Source organism: Polypterus senegalus, chromosome 15, assembly GCF_016835505.1.
Source record: "Polypterus senegalus isolate Bchr_013 chromosome 15, ASM1683550v1, whole genome shotgun sequence".
NCBI lineage: Eukaryota > Metazoa > Chordata > Cladistia > Polypteriformes > Polypteridae > Polypterus > Polypterus senegalus.
Genome location: NC_053168.1, coordinates 136,923,975 through 136,938,067, shown reverse-complemented (window position 1 = coordinate 136,938,067; position 14,093 = coordinate 136,923,975). Strand labels below are relative to the sequence as shown.

The 14,093-nt window shown below is 46.0% G+C and overlaps 1 protein-coding gene across 9 annotated transcripts in view; it reads right to left on the bottom strand.

Annotated features, from left to right (window-relative positions):
- Positions 1-14,093, bottom strand: part of kcng2 (potassium voltage-gated channel, subfamily G, member 2) — a 155,908-nt gene that overhangs the window by 119,502 nt on the left and 22,313 nt on the right. For 4 of the 9 annotated variants that reach the window (XM_039736732.1, XM_039736729.1, XM_039736726.1 and 1 more), the window contains exon 1: positions 10,858-11,098. The exons of 2 other annotated variants lie outside the window; for them this stretch is intronic. The gene's annotated coding sequence lies outside the window, so the exon portion shown is untranslated. 3 more of the 9 variants (XM_039736730.1, XM_039736728.1, XM_039736727.1) reach the window with 1 other exon arrangement.

The following is a 14,093-nucleotide window of genomic DNA, read 5'->3' as shown; positions in this document are numbered from 1 at the left end:
TCTTTCCGAGGACAGTGAGCTGCCTAAAAGAGGAAAAATTCATGAGCTGAGCACTGGCAAGTATGGTGTCAGAAGAAGAGCAAGTAGAAGACCTACAGTCGGACACAGCAAAGCGCCGAATGCCACAGAGACGCACCAACGGGGTAATGAAGAATCTTGAGGCTCAGATCCAGGACCTGGAAGACCGTGTGTAGCCTCAGTTCAGGAAAGAAGACGGCCGAGAAACTGCTACCTCTTACCATACAAGGAGGCTCACTTTTCCACATACAATGGACAGATCATCACCTAGAAATGCAGCATCAATAACTCTTAATGGGACACTTAGGCGTGCAACACTTAACGGCCCTCATCACAGGCCACACAACCACAGCAGAAGATGAGACCACCCGCCATTGCAAAGAGTTTGTGTGCTGGTGAAAGGAGTCGGAACTGGTTGTTGGGACAGCCGACCTCTTGAAGAGTTGACCAGGTAACGATTCTGACTCTTACATTGGGCTGCGGTGACATCGGAGTCGAATCAACAGCAGTACGAGCAGCTTCAGGGCCAGTTGCAGGTGAGTCTATTAAAACAGCGAGCCTGGCCCAGTCGTACGATCACTAACTAGAGTGGCTAAACAGAGCGGTCCTTTGGAGGATAGTAAGCCGCCTAAGTGAAGGAGGAAATGACCAAGGGTCGACTGGGTGAACATTTATATTGATGTGCACAGTGATGCCATTTTCGCTGTGTCACACACACACACACACACGTGTGTTTGGGAGTCAATCAAAGGGGCCAGAAAATGCCAATTCCACGCCAGGCCGGGGGGTGGTGGGCTGCACCGAATCTCTCTCTTTTCTCTCAACAGACCAGGCACGGGTAATTCTGCCTGTCCCCGCCCCGAGCGCACCTTATTTCATCCTAGGCAGATTTCTCTAAAGAATCGATATTGTAAGACTGGCAGAATAACGGTAATCCGGACAGAAGACGACGTACAGGTACAGTACATGTATATCTGAACAGTTAATGTGTATGTATTCTACATGTATCCACTATATTCTTCACTGTAGTCCATTATAATGAATGTTTTATTGAATTTGACTAGGCTAGTAGGTGGGGTAACTTTCAGGACTGACATGTTGCACTCCACTTAAGCGCATGTGTCAATCTCATTTTAGGGCCGTGCACTTAAATGGCCTAAGCTTGGCGAGAAAAATGCAGACCCTCTGGCAACCCTGACAGCAGACACCTGCATTCAAGGTGACTTACAAAGGAGTTCAACCCAATGGAGTGAACATCAGGACAGCTTGGGAACAAGTGTTACAGGACAAGGATAGAAAATTGGTCATCACAAGTGAAGAGCCCAGAACCCATTCTTGAACACAGATGTTCAAAGGGAGGTGGGCCGCTCGTTCCACCAGCTACATGTGAAAACAATCTGGACTGACATTTGATACCATGCAGTGGTGGCATCACCGGATGTTGTTCATAGGACCTCACAAGTGTCTCCATATTTATAAATGCAGATCCACAGACTACTCTGCAGGTGAGCATCAAGGATTTGAACTTAATACTGAACACTTAATACGCAGTCATCTGAAAAGACGAGTGACATGTGCCCATGAGCACTAGATGTAGATGTACTGCTGCACTTTGACTCATCTGCAGTGAACACCGCCAAGCACCATGCAGCACTACAATCCTAAAATGTTACAGGACCCCAGACAATCCTCCTGGTGACCACCACGAAGAGTTTCTACAGTGACAGCAGGAACACCAAGAATGCAGATGGGCAAATGAATGACTGGTGTCATTTTGTTACAGGAGTACAGCGGGGTGTCAGACCCCTAAATGACGTCACAGAGTCCCGAGGCTAAAGGAGTCAGATAGGGACCTGCCACTCCAGGTCTGCAGCTGGACCTGAGAGGACAACCCACAGAAATCTTAGTAATTTGGAATTAGTAGATGTTCTTTCGGTCAGCTTCTCTCAATATGGTGTGCCGCAGCAGCTAATGTGGCACATTGGAAAAGAAGCCGCTGTGATGGGTCTGCTAATAAACCCAGACAAGACAAAGATTATATGGAGTGGAAAGTGGGACACTAAGGACGACATTACAGGTGGTGGAAAATAAAAGACACGCTTTTATTATCTTGGCAGCCACCTATCTCAGGACACCAGTTGTAATAAAGATGCGGTGGGCAGCTTTGGCTGAGTAGCCTCCATCTTCAGTAGGATAAACAACATATGGCACCATAAGGAACTTAGGATGCTAACGAATCATTAGCGCTGTCGACGCTGCTCCACGGCTCCAAAACACAGGGCTGTCAAACTCCGCAGGGCCGCAGTGGGCTGCAGGCTCTCTTTCCAGCCACTTTCTTAATTACAAATGAATTGGTGCTGCCAATGGAGCCGTCGGCTTTTGCTCAAAGTTGAACCGGATTTCCTTTGAAGATTCAGAAGCCTTCCTTCTTGTTTCCAGCAGACAAAGATGCAAAGCGAGCCGACGGATGACCAGATAACTTCACCACATTTTGTAAAACGCGTCCGTCATACGCTATCAGCCTCAATGAAATATCTGAAAAGAAAAATGAATGTGGAAGTCTAGGAAATACTGAGCTGCTCCGGACCACGGAAAATTTAGAGGGGTCTCTCAGAAAAAAGAAAATCACACTTTGGAAATGTCTGGTGTGGTAGTGTGAGAGTTCTGAGAAGCCCAAAGGTCTAAAATGGTGCCCAGGTCCTTACTTCCATGTTAAAATTGATACACACTGCCTCAAACATTATGGAGGGCAAAGACCCAGTTCTCCTTGATGTGCCCCTCTGCACCACAGTTTACAATTACAAATCAAACAATTTAGACATCGTGATTAAAGTCATTTAAGAGGATTTGCACACATTTTGGTCACACTATGCTTTTATTACATAGTCCCCCCACTTTAGGGCGCCACAATATTTGACATAATTGGGGTCTGTCCCAGGTGTTTGTGATTTCTCAGGTGGGTTTCATTGCTTCATACGATACCTCGGCTTGCTTCTACCCTCTGCAGTCTGAAAGCCAAAGAAGCCAAAACAAGAATCAAACCATTGGAGACATCAGGAAAACCTTAGGATGACCCAAAACAACCGTCTGGAATATCATGAAGAAGAAAGAACGCACTGGTGGGCTCAGTAATCACAAAAGGTCTGGTAGGCCAAGGTAGACCTCAACTGCTGATGACAGAAGAATCCTCACGATGGTCAAGAAAAAGCCCCCAAACACCTGTCTGACAGATCAGACACAGTCTTCAGGGGGGCCGATGTGTGTCAGAGACGACTATCAGCAGAAGACTTCATGAACTGAAATACAGTGGACACACTGCAAGATGGAGAACACCAAAACTGGATGGCCAGATTACAGTTTGTGAAAAAGGGACTAAAAAGAGCCTGCAGAATTCTGGAAAAAGGTCTGGTGGACAGACGAGACAGAGATGAACCTGATCAGAGTGATAGCAAGAACAAAGTGTGGAGATGACAAGGAACTGCCTGAGATCCAAAGCAGACCATCTCATCTGTTAAACAGGCAGTCTGGGGGTGTTATGGCTTGGGCATGTATGGCTGCCACAGAGACTGGCACACCTCTCCTCATTGATGGTGGAGCTGCTGATGGCACAATGAATTCTGAGGTGCGTAGAAACATCTGATCTGCTCGAGCTCCAGTAAAGGCCTCCAAGCTCAGTGGACAGTGCTTCATCTTACAACAAGAGAAGGAGCCAAACATACTGGAGTTTATCAAAGCTAAAAAAAATGTTAAAATTCTTGAATGGCCAAGCCAGTCACCTGATTTCAATCCAAATGAGCAGGCCTTCCATACGCTGAAGAGTGAACTGGAGGGTACAAGCCCCCCAATACAAGCAGGAGCTGAAGATTGCTGCATTAGAAGCTTGGCAGAGCATCATCAGAGAAGACCCTCAGCACCTGGTGATGTTTGTGTATCGCAGACTTTAAGCATATGTGACAAAGTCCTAAATATGACAATGGCTTTAATAGACCTGCCATTGCTGTGTCCCAAATATTAAAGTACCCTGAAATGGGGGGGGGGGCCGTGTAGAAAAGTTGTTGTGTGACCAAAATGTATGCAAATCCCCTCAAATGAAAGTCTGCGATGTGCACTTTGATCACGACGTCTGAATTGTTTGATATGTGATTTTAAACTGTAGATCAAGGAAACGGGCGTCTCTGTGCCAAGCATTATGGAGGGCACCTTATAACTCATCGCCATTCTCTGGTGTCATGATTAGCGAGTATGATATGGAGCCTTTAAATAAATACTCCACCCAAAAACAGCAATCCCTTCATCTGCTACCCACCCCACGATGCCCTCCAGCCACAACTAGAAAAAAACAAAACACAAAAAAAAACTGCTTGTCTAGTGTCCTGATCAAGAATGGAGAAAACTGAAGTCCTGACAATACTCGCTTTTGGAGGTCCCAGAGCCTATCACAACCGTCCTGGATGGAAATGTCAGTCCACCAAAGGGGACTTCTTTCTAGGGAAAAACTAAGTGCACCCCATGATTATTTATTTTTAAATTTTTTTCTATTTTAACAGATGTGCACATGTCCCGATTAAAAATTCATTTTAACGAGCATCTACACTTTTCAAAAATGGCCGGCATATCGCAGGAGTTTCAGGAGTAATCACAGCAGGCTAAGTCATCTTCTGTCAGAAGACTGCAAATGGCTTTGTAATTTGTATTTGGACTGGGCCCGGGTTGCATTGTGGGACATTTTTAGTTTGGGCATTTTTATAGTGTTTTACTGATCTGTGATAAAATGACAACTATCAGTCAAATCCTGTCTGCCCACAGGGACACCGATGGAGACTCGGTTCACGTCATGCCAACCTTTCCAAAGTTTCCATTCACACAGAGAGCAGACACAAGGAATGAGGGACCACGTGGTGGCAGTTCTCTGTCCAGCTCGTGTCTGTTTGTCCTGCACACGTCACGGTCAGCGCTGGATTCTGGGGTCTTATAGCCTCTTCCTATTATGGAAGCCATTTTGTGTACCGTTGTTAAGGTCACATCCTGTGTTTCTAGGGGAGTGGTCTCCGGGGTTGCGACCTCAAACTCATCAGCAGACGGGATAAAAGGTCAATGCCTGCACAGAGCTTTATCCCATCTGCAGATAAATCCTTCTAAACCTTTATTGTATTCTCTTTGTAATTTATGTTCACGTCCTGCCTGAATATCGACTCTTGTCTGGGTTTCGGTCACTTTGTTTCATTTTATCTTTGTTTGATTTGCCTTTTGCACGCATCTCAAGAAATGAGTTATCTGTCTCCTGACCAGTCAGGACAGCACAATTTGGTTTGATAAAATATTTAGGAAACTGAAAAGGGAAAATAAAGTGAAGAATTGAGAATTACTTCTCCGCTTGAGGCTTCAAATCATCTGGATACGATTACATGATTTAACTGGCAGGTGTTGTTGGTTCGTAAAAAAAAAAAAAACAAATATTGTGTACATGAAGCTCAGGAAAAAATGAAATCTAGAGATTGTTAATTAGAGGGGCGACTACATTTTCTTAATTTGCCGAAGACTTGAACGATGTGACATACAAGGTTTTTCCATAGTTGGTGAGAACTCGCCATCATACCAGAGGGTGCTTCAGAATAACACGAGACCCTCTGTCAGAAGATGGAAGGCCAACCAAAAGTGGCAACAACCATCAAAACACAAACCAAGGAGTGGCTGAATGGAAAGAAATGGAAGGTTCTGGAACGACCAACTCAAAAGGTCAGAAGTGAATCTCATCGAGATGATGTGGGGGGTAATTTGTGCACTGAAGACCCCCCCAAACATAACAGAGCTGAAAGAATTCTGCATGTGGAGTGCAAAAAAGTCCTCTCAGTCAAAGTCATGAAGAGAATGCTCAACGGTTTTTAGGAAATTGGGGGACTGGGGGGTAAACACTAGCGGTTAGAGCCGAGGTGGGGGAGACGGTTTACTTTTTCCAACAGATGGAAACTGCATCTCTCTTCATTTTTTGTCACATTAAATTTTCATTTTTTCTCTTCCAATTCCATCACCTGTATCTAAATGTGATGTTTAAAATTAAAATCCAATCTTAACATCTCCACATACTGTATGTTACACGAGAAAACAAACATTTCATGGGGTGTACTTACTTTTGCACACCCCTTTTCTGAATGCAATATGGGGTCACAAAGCGGTGCATATCCCAGCAGCCTCCGGGGTAAGGCGAAAAGCCAACCTTCGATGGCGCCCTTCACACTCAGACCCACCCACCATGTGTTTCCTGGGTGGGGTCATCTCAAAAACATGGCACCTACTGCAGAACCCAGGCAGACCACCAGTGTGCCCCTCTGCTCCACAGTTTAAAAATTATAAATCAAACAATTCAGACATTTAAAAGGGGTTCGTAGACATTTCGGTCACACATCCAGTTAAGAATCATCCTAAATGCTAACAGACGTGGGAGAAAACTCTGAGTGACCTGTAATGGGTTTCAATCAAGTCCTTTGGAGCCCCCCCCCCCAAAAAACCCGCACCCCCTTATATAGCTAATTTAAAATAGAAACAATAATAAACCGTAAAATAAAATTTTATTTTTCAAAAATGATCATATGTCTGGCATGGCTTCGCTGCACTCACGGTCAGTGGACGATTGAATGGGACCGCTGGCATGACAAAGATAGGAACGACTGCGTGACCCTGTGGGCCGTGTGCCAGTTGTATTCCCAAGATTAATAAATATCATTAACCTCGATTACTGCCATTTTATTTTTTTTTATTATTATATAGAAATGCATATATAAATGGGAGTGTGAGTGTCATTTTTTCCTTTAATGTTGGAGCCCCGGGCGGCACGGTAGCGCTGCTGCCTCGCAGTTAGGAGACCCGGGTTCGCTTCCCGGGTCCTCCCTGCGTGGAGTTTGCATGTTCTCCCCGTGTCTGCGTGGGTTTCCTCCCACAATCCAAAGACATGCAGGTTAGGTGGATTGGCGATTCTAAATTGGCCCTAGTGTGTGCTTGGTGTGCGGGTGTGTTTGTGTGTGTCGTGCGGTGGGTTGGCACCCTGCCCAGGATTGGTTCCTGCCTTGTGCCCTGTGTTGGCTGGGATTGGCTCCAGCAGACCCCCTGACCCTGTGTTCGGATTCAGCGGGTTAGAAAATGGATGGATGGATGGATGGATGGATGTTGGAGCCCCTTTCCGTGGATCACCTGCACCATTTCCAGTTCTGCACCCCCTATGGACCATGGTAAATCCAGCCCCCTCGATGCCCTATTTTAACTTAAAGGTGAATCCCGCCCTGGGTTCAATAGTTGCTAAGGTGGAACTTCTATCCAGAAAAGAAAAACCGGCACAACCGTCCAGTCCTCCGAAGTCATCACAATGAAGTTTTCTCACACGCAGACACCGCCATGGTTGCCGAGCAGAGCCGATTGACCCCCCGCGCGTTGTGATCATTTGCTGCTCTTTCTGCCATCATTCGCTGCAATTCATTTTGATGCTGGGTTTCTGTCTTCAGCTGCTTTCTTTATCCGTTCGGAATTCACCCAGAGTGTCCTCCGCCAGTCTATAATCATAAAATACATTTGGGATTTACAACCCCCTTGAGGGAGCAGGGAGTGATAAGTCACATTCAAGTTAATTATTTCGCACCTTTATTACACGAGATAATAATGAATGATCTGTCCCCTCAGCCCTACCCTACGCATCTCCCCGGACGGATGGATCCTCCTCTCCGTTATTTAGTCTCATCACCTCCAGTTACAAGGCGCCGAGCTTTATGCTGTGCCGAGACAATTGTTTGGCTCTTTCCAGCACTTCGGCTCCCCAAGAGGCGGCCATAAACAGGCAGTCAGAAGAAAGAGGCTGCGACTTGAAAAAGAAATCCGCACAACCACAGCTTCAACTCAGTCGATCCCTCGGCTGCCGGCCCCCGGTGCAAACCGACGTTTGAGTGTTTGATCCTCTCATGCACTCTCCTCGTTAGCGCCGTAAAAAAACGTGACGGTTCGTGCTATTAATGGCACTATTAATATAAAAAAGGCAAACACGGATTGATTGTGACCTGCAAGTTTTCACACTTTAAAACACCTGATGCCATTTCTCTTTAGGGGGTTCGAAACGGTCACGACTTAAATGGATTCGGCGACCATATAAAGAGACAACGTGGCGCCTAAAATAAATAAATAAATAAATAAATAAATAAATAAAATAAAAACAAACTTGAGTACTGAATGGATGAGAAGAACGAGATGGTGCGGTGGACGTACAGGAGGAACAGCCGGCTTAGCAAACGGTAGACGAACTTGTAAAAGTCACATCAATATCCTCGGTCTCGTGTTATTATCGAACACCAGCTCTACAGTTTTAAAGAGATTATTCTTTTTTTTTTTTTTTTTAACCATAACATAACATCTTTGAAAACACATTTTATGCACTGTATAGTATTTTTTATATATACGAGGTTTTTCACAACACGAATTTTTATATTCACTGGAGACAGATGTGTAGTATGTGAGCAGACGCAGACCTTCACCGATTTGTCATTTTAAGAACTGCAGAGCCTTCAACTTTTGCTCAGACTCTCATTCCAAAATCTTCCGTTAGACATTTTATTACCCCCTGTAGTATGAAAAAAAAAAAAAACACTCACAGATTCAAACACAACCCCACCTGTCACACCGTACATTCTAAATACACAGGTGTGGCGTTTACTGTCAACTCCGAATTGGCCCACGATGGACTGGCGTCCCGTCCGGCGAAGGTAAAAGGGATTCAGAGCTTAGCGTAAAAATATTCATAAAACATATGTGCGTCTGGGTCTAAAACCACATAAAATAACATCATAAGATAACATATACATTTAATCTGTAAACAGAACCTGAAGTCCACTTTGAGAATATGATATTAGCCATCCGGTTTCAAATGCCATCAGTGGGGAAGCTATCCCAGCAAGGAGGAACAATCCCCGAATGGGACGCTAGTCCGTCGCAAGGTTAACACTCACACATTAGGGGCTAATTTAGCAACGGCATTTATCAAACCTACATGTCTATGGACTGTGGGAAGAAACAAAGGGAGAACAAGTGAACCCCACACAGGGAGCGCCTGGGGTGTGAATCCCTTCTCCTTGATGAGAGGCAGCACTGTGCCACCTTGATGCTTTTAATATAATATACTACACATACTATTATAATATAACACTTTCTAAGCCTATAGCCTCAGCAGGGTTCTCATGAACCTGGAGCGTATCTCACCAAGCATCGGGCGCAAGGCAGTGACTTATTACAAAATATACCAGAGACCCTAAATTGGATCAATTTAGATTTCAGAGCGGTAGCACTGCTACCTCGCAGTTAGGAGACCCGCCTGGATTCGCTTCCCGGGTTCTCCCTACGTGGAGTTTGCATGTCCTCCCCGTGTCTGCGTGGGTTTCCTCCGGGTACTCCGGTTTTCTCCCACAGTCGCAAAGACATGCAGGTTAGGTACATTGGCGATTCAAAAATTGTGCTTGATGTGTGCGCGCGTCCTGCCTTGCGCCCTGTGTTGGCTGGGATTGGCTCCAGCAGACCCCCGTGACCCTGTAGTTTGGATATAGCGGGTTGGATAATGGATGGATATTAGATCGGATTGACAATGTTGTTTTGTTATATAATATTATACTCTCAAACTCACTTAATGCAATTCAAGGTCAAGAGCAATATATTTCACATATCCTACTATAACACAGAGATATGCTGAATATTGATTAGCACACGCAAGTAAGAATGTCACTGTACCCTGTACACATGGTAATAAAGACCCCCAGAAGCTATGAACTTATTCCGACATGACCCTAAATTAATTGTGTTTTAGAATTTTATCTTATTCTCAAATTCAATCTAATTTACGTTATAATATATTATATTATATTATATTATAATATAAGAATCATGTTTGGAGGTACTGTATCATGTCTTCAGATTGGGGGTTCCAATACCAACGCGTTCACTGTATGGAGTTTGCATTTTCTCCCTGCATGCCCGTTTTCTTCTCCCATGCCAGGCTTGTTTGTGGTGTACTCGTAAAGTGATTCTGGGTGTATGACTAAGTGTGCCCTGCGATTGACTGTCGTCCTGTCAAGGGTGGGCTCTTTTAGCCTTGAACTGGAGCTGGCGCATGTCCTGGGAGAACTGAACCACAAAATGAACTGGGACGAGAGGAAATGATAAGAGAAGATACGAGAAGAATGGTACAGTGGTAGCACTGCTGCCTCGCAACAAGAATGCCAGTGTTCAAGCCTAGAGTGCTCCCGGCATGGCATTTACATGTTCTCCTATAGTGTCTGTCTGGGTTTCCTCCAAGTGCTCAAGCTTCCTCGCACAGTCCAAAGGGTTTAAGATTTGGTGGACTGATGATGGTAAATTGCTCCGGGTGTGTCTGTGTGTGTGTTTACCCAGTTATGAACTGGCACCCTGTACAGCGATTGCTCCTGCCTTGCGCCTGATGCCTGCTGGGTTATGCTCCAGCTTCCTTGTGACTCTGATCTGGATAAGCAGGGTTGATGAATATATATTTGGTGAAGATGGATAAATATAATATAATAGAATATATTTAGTTACCTACAACACGAATAGACGTCGACAGACGGGCTATCAATCAGAGAATGGATGGACTGACGGGCGGCTCTCCACTCATATCCTGGCCGTTTCATTTGGCACTCCACTTTTATGCGGTTATGCTCTAAAGGGTCCCCATGTTAAACTTTTCCAAAGCCCACCAGGAATACCCGCCTGTCCACAAAAACATCAAATCCGCCGACCATTCCGACATTCAGTGCCAACTACACGGACGTTCCCCTGCCCCTTTAGTCTGACGCGGCTCACCTTCTTGTGTGTGACGATTCCATCAACTGCTGGGGTTCAACTGTATGTCCGTAAGTGACCGGTCCGAGGGTCAAAGTAGCGCTGTTTTGTTTCGAATCCCACTTAATCGGCGCTTTCGGTCTCTGCAGTCACACAGTTACAACAATATATGAATACGGTGAAATCAAAAGGCACCTTCGTTTGTACTTTTTCAGCCACCTCTGAATGCCCAAGCGTTTTAACAGCAATGCCATAGACGAGCTCTTACCAGCAAGGCGACCCCTTCATCCGTTCAGGGTTAGGACGCATCTCAGCGCTCGATGTTAAACGCGTTGTGTGGAGCCGTTTGTTACCGCCGCCCGCTTTCCAAGCTGAATTCTCACCGACAAAAAACTCGGCACTGTGAGCAAAGACTGCATCTTTTTTCTCGGTTTATATTCTCCAAACAGTTAGGAGAGATCTCCAAAGGTAAGCCCACGTGAATCTTGCTGGGGGCTACAAACAAAAAAAACTTTGCGGGGTCGCTCGGCTGCTGTTGAGGGCAGGCGGCGCTGCGTGGCGTTGCGTTGCGTCGCGTCGCGTTTCGCCAGAGCTGATGGCAGCGGTCCTGTCAGGCAGGGCGCTGCGTTACCTGCTGCTCGGAGACACTTTTCTTTTCTTTCACTCTGTCAGCCCTCATCTTACGTCTCTCCCACGGCCGGATGAAGTGGGTCGGCGCTGGATTACTTTGTCGCTTTTCCTGTAGCCCCCGGCAGCGCAGATCATCAACATTGCCACCCAGCTGCGTCCGCCGCGCGGCTTGATTCGTAAGTTAATGTGAACCCACCCGAAGTGGAATTCGGGGACGTCAGCCGAGCCGAACACTCCACTTATTGAGACTTTGAGTTATGACATCAGGTCGCCAAAACACTGAATTTCGAGGCGAGTGGCAGTTTACGTCAAGCAATCCGCATTCATAAAGCCGAATGCACAACTACGTCTCATATTTGCAATGTACGTTTAAACGGATTATAATGAACGAAAGCTTTGCCTACCAGGGAGGGAACTAACTATGAACACAAGCATGATCAGCCTTGTAAATGCACTCACATGATGCTACAGAACGCAACAATCCAACGGAAGGACCAAATAAGGACCTATGGCAGGTCGAAGCAGTTTCATGGTCGAATGCTGAACGAAAGGAAACAGTAAGGTGCGAGCGTGGGGAAATTGTCGATTTTTCAATCTCTGGAGTGCGCACGTTCTTTCAGTGCCCAAGTTTATTCCCATGGAGACTCCTGAGCGTCCTTCCATTATTTAATTACATCTCTACACCCATTTGCTGAACGCGTTCAAGCATCTTTAAGGTAACCGATTGCTGGAGCTTCTCCCTGCAGCACGGGGCACGAAGCAGGAGCCAACTGCGAATTGGGCATGAGAAACACGCACGTGGCCAATCAAATTCAGCCCAATGTGACATGGAAAAAATAATCGAGGGAGAAAACTGGCAAAACCCCAAAACAGCGGACAGGTTGATTTCCATTTTTTAAAAGCTTTTAATAAAATATCTGGAGCTGGTGCGTATATGTTGATGATCCCTGAATCAGCATTCCAATGAATATGTTGCACAATTTCCTCCGTGTTTGTGCTTCCACGATCTCGTATCTGCTCGTAAGGCTGATGAGGTGGATATGCGAGTTAAGAAAAATGGATGGATATATAATAAAATAAGAGCAGGCAGTTTGGAGTAGGGGGTTAAAGGTTGAGGTTGTGGGCTCAGATCCTACACTTGACACTGTATGACGCTGAGCAAGTCAATTCACCTGGCTGTGCTCCAGTTCCAATGTATCTCACATACTGTAAGTCGCCATGGATAAAGGCGTTAGCCAGGTAATACTGCATTCGTGTGGGGCTCACAGCGTATCCGCAAAACATTGCACGCGATGAGTGACTGCGCCTGCGTGCGAGAGTGCCCTACCCTGCCGTATAGTGCAGTCTAGTGGAGACGCAAGAAACGGCAAAGTGGCAGGTCATGTAATAAGCCGTTCCTTGAGGGTCCCCTTTGAAGATTTGCGCGGGTCGGTTTAATGACGAACGAAGGACGGTTCTGGGCTCGACATAAAGATTACATTACATTACATGGAGGGGCCCGGGCTGGGAGGATAGTTTGCAGGTTCTCCCCGTGTCTCTTTATCTCAATATCCCTTAAATGTACTTGTTAGGCGATTCTAAATTAGCTCCATAAAAAAGTGTGGATATAATGCCATGCATATCTATATATTTATATTCATGTTTGGTTAGGTTATGTGGATTGGCGATGCTAAATTGCCCCTTGATATCTGTGCGTGTCTGAACGTGTTCACCTTGTGATGGATTTGCTCCTGCCTAGGTGTTGTTCCTGCATGCTTTGAGCCCAATGCTTGCCCTGGAGATGCTCCGGCTTCCCTTCAACTCTGCTCTGGATACGCAGCTTTAGAAAATGAAACAATGGACATTAACAATAATAAAGAAATGTAGGTTAGATGGATTGTCGATGCAAAATTGCCCCTAGTGTGTGTGTGCGCGCGCGCATCACCCTGCGATGGGCTGGCACCCCGTTGTTCTTACCTATAGCACCCAGTGCTTGAGGATGGTCTACAGCTGCCCTACGTCCCTGTCCTAGATAAGCAGGCTTTGAAAATGGAAGTATTATATTATATTGTATTATAAAGGCGGGCGGCACGGTGGCGCAGTGGTAGCGCTGCTGCCTCGCAGTTAGGGACCCGGGTCCTCCTGCGTGGAGTTTGCATGTTCTCCCCGTGTCTGCGTGGGTTTCCTCCGGGCGCTCCGGTTTCCTCCCACAATCCAAAGACATGCAGGTTAGGTGGATTGGCAATTCTAAATTGGCCCTAGTGTGTGCTTGGTGTGTGGGTGTGTTTGTGTGTGTCCTGCGGTGGGTTGGCACCCTGCCCAGGATTGGTTCCTGCCTTGTGCCCTGTGTTGGCTGGGATTGGCTCCAGCAGACCCCCGTGACCCTGTATTTGGATTCAGCGGGTTAGAAAATGGATGGATGGATGGATGTATTATAAAGGCCCCGACCATGAACTGGTCACGTGAGTTCACAATATACTGATATTTGATTGAAGGGTTATCAGAAAAGGGGTGGGCAGCTCTACAGTTATTTTATGGGGAGACTGCACTTCTGCCCTTAATAAGAGGGTCAACATGGATTAATGGATTGATATTATTACTACTTATGGCGAGGTGGGGTACGGCTTCTGAAATGGGGCACCCCTGCT